Raw genomic sequence first — 9,767 nt, forward strand, 5'->3', positions numbered from 1 at the left:
CTAGATGATAAACTCCCGTGTGACCTGCATTTAGCTGAGATGACCTGAGTGGGGATGATCATGCCTAAACTGCGGGTTTTCAGGAGGGTACAATGGTGTATATTGAGGCAGGGTGTAGATGGGGGTCAAAGCTTCATTGGGGTCATCAGGTGTTCACCCTCCTTCATAGGTGTTTCGATGACAGGCCCACAACACTGGCTCATCAGCAACGTCTGGCTTCCCAGGTGCGCCCCCCCTCTGCTTTAACTCCCTCTACTCACCCTATTGCTTCGGCTGTTGTTTTGGGGTCCAGGTGATGTCTCTCCTATTGATCCAGAGCCAATGACTAGCCTGTTCGGCAGCACAGGAGACGGCTTTGATTCCTCGCCAAAGGGGCTTGTCCTCGAATTCCCATGTCCTTAAGTAGCCTGGTGGTTGACTTGCCCACAAAACCTCAGCGGCCGATCCACCAATAACTTCCAGTCTCATGCCCCACCTAGCTGGCCAATGTGTGGCTTGGATGTTAAGGCGTTGTTTAGCGTCACACCTGCACTGATGAACGCTATTCCAGCTGTGGGATGGGACGAGAGAGGAGGTAGGGCGTTGATGGATTATCCGCCTGGTCTCTAGGGTTGTGCCGCCAGGTGTAACGGCCTTGCGTAAGGCTTGTCTCGCAGCCCACCTGAATGTGCTTCAGGCTGGCTGGAGATGGACGGAGCAGGCACATGGGGTCTGCTCCGTACCACCGGTTGAGGTTGATTGGAGATGGCAGGACGTCATAGATGACTCTAATAATGAAGCTGGTTCGATGCGCTTCATGTTCCACAGCTTCTTCCAAGAGAATTTTCTCTTCTCAACCTTCTCCCTTCGCCTCGATTGGCCCTGCTTTGCTTGAGCAGTCTCTCAAGCAATATATTATATCTAGTTTCATCAATACAAAAAGTGCTTTAATAATAGAAAAATATAGTTTAAATAAAAAGCATGTCATTTGATAATAATATTAATGATAAACATGTAATTTAATCAACATAAAGAATTGAAATGTAGTTTGATTAACAAAAGGCAGTATAATAATAATAATAAAAAAAGAATCATCTGGTTTAATACCCCAAAAACAGTAGTTTAATAGTGTATAAAGTCATGTAATCTAGTGTATGTCAGAAAACCATGCAGTTTAATCAGACAAAAGCATTTTCTAGGGGGGGCACTATGAGTCATTGTTCCACACCTTGAAATAAAATGCATATCATATATCAAAAAATCATGATTTTCATATGATTTTTTCCAACTTTATTTACAGAACACGTAGTTTGCTAATGCTAGTGAGTGGCATGTGAAATGAGTGAAATGAGTGAGGAACAGGAGGAAAACGCTGAAAAGGAATATTTGGTTGCAAAAAGACAGAGACAAGATTGTATTTATGAATTGTATCAGTCACTCTCTCTAGTAATCTTGTCTTGTATGTCCAGAGTTTCAATGCTATATCTTTGATATCTTTTTCATTTACATTTCAGACAATGATGTGGATGGTGAGACGTTAGATCCCTGACTGACAGAAAGTATGATTGTGTATCTCTTTGACAAGTCTTTCAAAAAGCAGCTTAAATTCAGAGACTTCACACACCACTACAAGGAGGTCACCAGCCGTCAACCCAGAACAACAAATGTGAAGCTCCTGTGTCCCCAGCAAACCACGTAATAATGTATTAAATGTGCTATTTTTTTATCCTTTTCTTTTCTTGCATTAAGGTGTTATTAATCTGCATTAAAGTGGTTGCAAAATGACAAAGATAATGTAGTTGTCCTGCTGTATTGCAGTTTGGAACCTACTTGCCACAGACTGGCATCTAAGCGGCTCTGGACATCTTGAATTGTGGAATGGAAATGAGCGCAGGCAAAGAACCAGTCCTCAAGGAACAAAAGTGCCGCAACAAAATAATTGGGACTCTGTATGAAATGCTGTCACAGTGTACAATGTAAGTGTTCCTTTCCAAATATCATACTGTAATATCATACTGTTTTTTTTTTTTAAAAGGAAAAACATAAAATGTAATATTTTCCATATACTAGTGGATTTTTTGTGATTATCACAGTCTGGGATATGTCAGGGATTAACATCACTCATTCCGATGCATTACTATTTTTACTGCAGTGTCAGTTTTAAAAAAAAAAAAAAAAAAAAAACCTCTGAGGACCCAAAGGACAAAAATGTCCCCATTGAAACCCATTAAAATTGCAATCTTTAATCCTACTGCCATAACAGTCTATCATCAACTAAATGATGGGATGCATGATTTTATACTGTCTGTTTCCTTGAGGTATTCAGCCTAAATATGTTGATATGACTGTTTTGTTGATGCATACTGTACATACAGTACAAGTCAAAGGCAACACCTAAATGCTGACCCCTTACCGTGAGGGGTCAGATGGCTCCATTATTATCATTCAGAATAACTTTTCATTGATTTGTAATGAATCTTGGATCAAGGGGTAAATTTGGATCCAATCCATTCCAAGATAATGGCCCCCAGAGAATAATAGAGCCATTGAACCCCATTAAAGTAAGGGCTAAGCATTTAGGTGTTTACCTTAATTTGTCCCTCATCTGTATATTGTTACACAAGTTTTACATTTAAAATATATGTTTATATGTGGGTTTTTTGCCAAAAAGTTTTCAGTCTAACTTTGGGGTGGGGTCAATGGAAGAGTAGTCCAGCACTTTAAAATATGCAGTATATAATGTTAATAATTTAAGCAATCTTTACATCTCATTATTTTATACATTGAAATTGACATGGATACATTTTATGTGTAACTATATTTGCAATGAATTCACTTTTTATTACACCATAACTGCTGTCATGTCGATCTGAAAATTGTTCTTTTTATTGATGTCAATAAACAGTCAAGAAGCAATTATTAAGTGGACATTTCTGGTACATTTTTATCTCCTTAAAGTCCAGAATAGCTTGTTGCTGGGGTGGTACAGCAATGGACCCTTTCAATGGGGTCCATTGCTGTACTATAAAAGGTACTTTTATGTCTTGCAGGGTACACAATTGTATTTTAACAGGTACAATTTGATAAGGTACAAAAATGGACCGGCACTGAAGGGTACACAGTTGTCTCTCAAAAAGGTACCCTCCCAGCGACAAGCATCTGTACCCTTTTAGATACACACTGGTACCTCTATTTTGAGTGTGTGGAACTCTACATAAACGATAGGTCTCTTGAACCTAATAATAATTAAAGCTGCAAGCTGCAATTGAACCTGCCAGCAGTTGAGCGGGCCGGTAATGTTCTGCATGTCAGGGTTGGCAGGAGGCCACTTAATGCAGCCTTGCTGCGACCGTTGTGCAACACCACATTGATGAGTAAGATGTCTTAATCTGAGCCCCCTGGGGCAAAGGCAACTTTGCAGGGAGGCCTCAAATTACGGAAAAAAGCGTACCCAAAGCCAGTAATGCAACAGTTTGCAATGGTGTTCACATGACAACATTCATAACATTTAATACTTAGCCTTTTGATCTGTGGATTTTGTTGTGTGGTCATCGTGCCTTATCACATGTCGCTCAGGAGGGAGAGTGGGTCTAAAGGTCGATTGACTTGCAGCAATCAAGACGACTCTTTCAGAGAACAATAGTGAAAACAGTAGTTATGACAGTATGGAACATCTGTTGAGCAGAACTCAGTTTTTGAAGCTCTCATTGAAATACACATGTTGTGTTGAGAGGGCAGGTTAATGAAGTTGATATAGCAAGCCACTGTTAAAATGTTGGACGTACAGTGTGTTATTGAAGTCTATGCTTGTACGGTGTGCATCATTTCTTATATTAAATAGGAATAAAGATGAGGTTGTTGTTAGAAAATTCCCAAAGAGAAGCATCTAAGGACAGAAATGTTAGTGCAACATAGGCATTGAAAAATCCAGGCAGTGTTTATCAAATGCATAAAAAAAATCGAAATTAAAATCAATATGGCAGACTTCCTGAGGGTCTAAGAGTTTGGCTCCATGAAATTTTTTTTTCTTCTTGCCATGATGTGCCTACCACATCTAGCTCAAAATGACAGTGGGGGCTTTTGTCTTGAAATGTGTAGGGGGTGTTATTTTGTTTATCTTGCCACCCAGGGAAGTGCATAGACATTTTGGGGGGCAGGGGCTCAAGTTAGAAAGAGGGGACCTCTCATAATTATTATATTACACATATTATATAGAAATATTATTTAGAAAATTGCATAATATGTGAAACAATGGCTTTGTATATCATATTAAATGTCATGCATTCTTTCATCCCACCTTTTTGGCTTGAATATCTCTTAACACAAACTACTACTGCCCCCCCAAAAAAAAATAAATAAATAAATAAAAAATAAAAGATAAAATCTTTCAAGACCAGCTGCTACTGGTTACTACTTCAATAAGTAATTTTCGAGTAGAGTCAAATTTGAGGAAAACTTTTTTTTAGGATTAAGTTAAAGGAACTTACTTCTTTTATCAAGATGTGCTGTTGGTCTTACAGTGCATGTGCCTGTAGTCAGTGATGATGATCTATTAGCATATAAACAAACCAATAGAATTAATATTTATTAAATTAGGAGCCTACAATCAAAATTATGCAGTTACTGTTTAAGGCAGGAAACTACAGGCAATACATGAACTGGTCAATTTAAAAATTTTGGTGCATATAGCTTCCACAATGTGTTCTTTCATACTAATGGAAAGAAAACATCTAAAACACACATTTAGATGGTGTTTGTTTAACCACATTCTATCTGTTTGCATCTGTAGATTTCCCCTAAATTCACCAAGCAAGCTGATCTGCATATTTAAACATAACATTTCAGGGGGAAATATTGTCTTAAAATAAGTAATTAACTGGGAATCTTTTAGTTTATTTTTTCCATCCTATTCACCTGTAGTGCCTTGGCAAATGTAAGCAAATTGGCGCGTTTTAATTAGTTAATGCCTCATTTGCATACAAGGTGGTGATGGTGATAACATTATTAGATACAAATTTTACTACATTCACCTGTAGTGTCTCCCCTTAAGTACAGTACATTAGCCTGTATGCCCACCATGATAAATCATGATATTTGAGAAAATGTATTTTCTTCAGGACTTAAAGAGTGAGAGAGGGAGCTAACCTTAGCTAATTAACTTATTGCACTAGCTACATAGCTCATGTGTGTACATTAGCAAGACACAAGTTAGCTATATTTGTTTTTGTCTTCTGGCTAATTAGCTGTAAACTTGAGGCACTTGCAGCTTAGTCCATCGTTCATCACCACTCACCTCAACACAATCCCAGGAAAACCGCCACAACAGGAAAAGTTGAAACACTGGGAGGTGCTGCCTGCCTGTCTGACGTCACTGCTTGTGATTGTGTGCTCACCACTGTGCAGGAGACGTGGAGGGAGGGAGGTGGGGTAGAGAGGGCATCGCCACTTACCGGAGACTAATCTCCCAACCTGATATTTTGATTTTTTATTCAATCAATATATTTGTGTGACAGGGAAGCTGTGCACAACAGGAATATACTGTATTTATTCATTTATCTCAGAAAAAGGCCACCTTCTCTAGAGGAAGAAAAAGGGGAGGGGCTCAAGCCTCATTTGATGTCTATGTGTGGACGTGCCAGTTGCCACCCCATGCTCAAAAACCCATATCATACAGACTGATGTTGTGTCAAATTTCATGACTTTTTGAGCACCTGAAGCATCTCATTTACATATTACTACTACTACTACTACTACTAATAATAATAATAATAATAATAATAATTATAATAATAATTATAATGATGATATTTGAAGCTGCAAGCAGTGTTGAGCGGGCTCTTGCACTTTCCGGTTAAAGCAGCCATGCATCGTAGCACGACCGCTGGACACCGCTCTCACAGGTTACCATTTTTCCTTTCATATTAGCATGCAGATGTCTTCATTGCGAGATAGTCATCAAACAAGTGTGATTTAATAAATGTAATAACAGACTGAAGAACGGATAAATAAGTTACAGCAATATCCTGATTCATGGCGAAGCGCCATCACGGTAAGCCGTTCAACCAAAAGTCACAGTTTTCACTGTCAGGCATCATCAGTGTCTTCAACATATTCTGACCAGCTTGAGGTGGGTGTGTTCAACCTGCTAGGCGGACTACATCAAAGTGTAAAATATGACATTTCCTGTTGCCACAAGGTATAGACGATGCATGTGTTATAGCGAGATGAATTTTCATGGAAGGATTGAAGTTCGCCGTGGTGCCACAGGAGGGCTGTTTCACAAAAACTCACAGTAATCACTACAAAGCATCAACAGGTTCTTAAGCATTTCCTGACCAACTGTGAGGTGGGTGTGGTTAACCCTTTAGGATTAGTGGATCAACGTATTAAACATGACATTTCCAGATGTTTTCAGTGTGAGACAGTTATCAAACCTGTGAAATTTGGGGAAGACTGGACAATGTATAATTGAATTAAAGCCATTTTCAAACTTCATGACGCTGCCAGAGCCAGACCCTTAAAGTGAGTATTTTTCAACCAAGTTTGAAGTAGATTGGAAAATGTATGTTAGACTTTCAACCTTTTCCTGTTGGGAATTCGCGGCACCACCAGAGCCACACCCTTAAATGTCAACTCATAATATACACAACAAACCAGCATCAAAGCCTAAAGTATTTTCTGACCAAGTTTGAGGAGGGTCTGGACAACCTTCTAGCAGGAGCCTTGGCATGTTTTATGTGCCTATCGATTTTCGTGGATGTAGGTGAAACCGCAGGAATAGGAAGGGCCTCTTAATTTTCTAAGTGGTGCTATTGAACCATTTTGCCAAACCCATATGCAAAAACCATAAAACATGTACATCTTTGAGCATTGAAAAGCCCTCAAAAAGGCGATTTATTTTGGATATGGAATAATAATAAACACAACAGTTTCAATAGGGCCCTAATAATAAACATCAAGTTGGGAATCATAATTTTTTTTTTTTCTAAAAGATCATTTCAGTCAATCCAGTCCTCTTGCCCCCAAAAATACCCACTCTTTGTTCTGTAGTAACCGAACGTTTCAACATGTTTGTTAGTCCTCAAGGATGCACATGATATTTTTAGTGGAAATCATAAAAACATAACAGTTAAATATTTTTGCATATTTATTAAGAAAACTCCATGCTGTGGCAAAACAGTGGCCTAAAGTTTGCACATAGGGTTGCCTACGTATTGTACGTGTGTGTGTGTGTGTGTGTGTGTGTGTGTGTGTGTGTATGTGTGTGTGCGTGTGTTCATTCACGAATGTACACATATGAGCATACCTACACACATCAGCACACACACGTAGGCTGGTGTATACACTTAACTTCTTCCAGACACAGATCTACAAGACCTGGGGTGAGGTGGAGGAGGCACGGCGAAGGAATGGAGCGGGGAATGGGGTCAAGGGGTGAAAGAGCTTCCAGATGTTGAGACTGTTTCTTTTTCAAATGAAAGTTCCTCCTCACTTCCTTTATTGCCTGAGAACATGTGTGTGTACGTGCATGTTTCTCAAGCACAAATCTTCAAACTGCTGTTAAAGATTCCCTCACAGTTAGATTACTATTTGATTTTGATGCCACATAGACACATATGTGCATTTTTTCAGAAAATATGACAAGTCATCTCACTGCATACAGGCTCTCTCTCTCTAACATTTTCTGGCAGATCAGAAGCTCAAAGTAAAGTTCAAAAAGTCAAAGTCTTCTACTAGAATGCCGGGGAGTCATACACAGGTAATCAGTTCAAATCAAATGAACAAATCCAAGCAGGGAGTAGAGCCAGAGACTAACACAAGGAAAATACTGGAAAGCAATAAACACATAAAGATGAACAAGACAATCTGACAGGGAACAGGGAGACCAGGGATATACAGCAAAACAAGGGGCATGTGAGTAATTGGAAGCATGTGCAGATGATAAAGGTAGTGGTAGACACGAGGCCAGGATCTGAAACAACAACACATTTCAGTACTTCAAAATAAAACAGGAAATACAACGGGCAATGATTCATTGGATGTTTTACTCTCACCAACCAGCATTGCTGCAATTGCCAAAGTTTCTTTACCTGTGCTATGTTACCTCATGTAAAAAGTGAAAATCCAGTTGTGGCTTATGTACATTTACATAATGGTTACGAGGCTAACAGTGCATTAGCAGCCATAACGCTGAGCTGTCATCAGTGAAGCGACGCATGGTGTACCTAAAAGTACTGTATCTCTCTGTCACTTTTTGCTGCCCTCAACAGGCATTAATTTGAAGTGACTAGAAATACCCATACAAGAGAAAAACTGTCTGAAAAATGCACCCAAATGCTAACTAAATGCATTATTTATTTGTGCCATTCGATTGTGGGAGCTGAAGAGAGAAACTAAAATTATCAACTCATGGTTGTCTGCCTTATCCACTCAGAGTAGTTTCAGATTTCATCCCTGTTTATCCAGAGTCATAGAAAATATGAACCATTTGTGTGAAATTCTGTCATAATTGCTGTGTGAAGTCTTAGGTGATGGCTAAAAAGTGTTTTGTGAGGTCACAGTGACCTTGACCTTTGACCACCAATGTGTAATCAGTTTGTCCATGAGTCCAAGTGAATGTTTGTGCCAAACTTTAAGAGTTTCCCTTGAGGAGTTTGCGAGATATTACGTTCACAAGGCCAAAAACGTGTTTTCTGAGTTTATCGTGACCTTCACCTTTGACCTTTAGCCACCAAAATCTAATCAGTTTGTCCTTGAGTCCAGTGAATGTTTGTACCAAATTTGAAGAAATTCCCTCAAGGCATTCTGAATATATTGCATTCACAATTGCCAAAACCATGTTTTGTAAGGTCACCATGATCTTGACCTTTGACCTCTGATGACGAAACTCTAATCAGTTCATCTTTGAGTCCAAGTAAACGTCTGTGCCAAATTTTAAGAAGTTCTGTCAAGGTGTTACTGAGATATTGTGTTCACAAGAATGGAAATGCATACGAATGGACAGACGTCACACACAAAATGGGTCAAAAGAAGCAGAGCAGCACACGGACACTTAGAGACTAAGTGGTGAACATCATGGAGCATTTAGTGAGTCTGACATTTCCCTCTGGAGGTGGTGGAGACCAAAACCAGAGCTAAAAAAGAATTAATTGTGGAAATTGATCAGGTGACACAAATAGATGGTCATGTTCCTCTGTAACACATTAGCCAAACAGAAGAGCAAAAGTTATAATATGTCAGTTTTGTGTTTACAGTTTTGTTCTGCTGTAGGCAGTGGACAAAAACAATACAATTAATATTGCTTTCATTTCAGTCAACAGTCTGAAGGTAACAATGTGATTATGTGTAATTTTCTATGCTTAGTTGACTTGGAATCTTAGAAGCTAATGGTAGCCAGTTAGTAAATAAACTGTTTAATTTGGCCCTTCTCTGTCAGACAACAAAGCATCCATCGTCTAGGTACATTTTCAAATTGGTTTGGTCAAACCACCTTCTCAGTCAATTTTTAATCTAAATAAACAGAATATAATACACCATTCCTTTGGAGTTCACGTGGTGTACTGGACATACAAACACAATTAGGAACATCTTATTCATTACATTATCCAATTAGCCAATCACATGGCAGCAGTGTAATTAGGGTTGGTGATTGCCACTGATTTCTTGAATTGATTCAATTCGATTTGGTTTGATATTGATTCAGTTAGAGATATTTCAGTAAAAATATAATTATTTCTTGGATATGAATGAGATTCTTGTTCCTCTAACCTGGTGCATTATTAAAAACA

The sequence above is a fragment of the Seriola aureovittata genome, chromosome 13 (genome assembly GCF_021018895.1).
Source record: "Seriola aureovittata isolate HTS-2021-v1 ecotype China chromosome 13, ASM2101889v1, whole genome shotgun sequence".
Classification (NCBI taxonomy): domain Eukaryota; kingdom Metazoa; phylum Chordata; class Actinopteri; order Carangiformes; family Carangidae; genus Seriola; species Seriola aureovittata.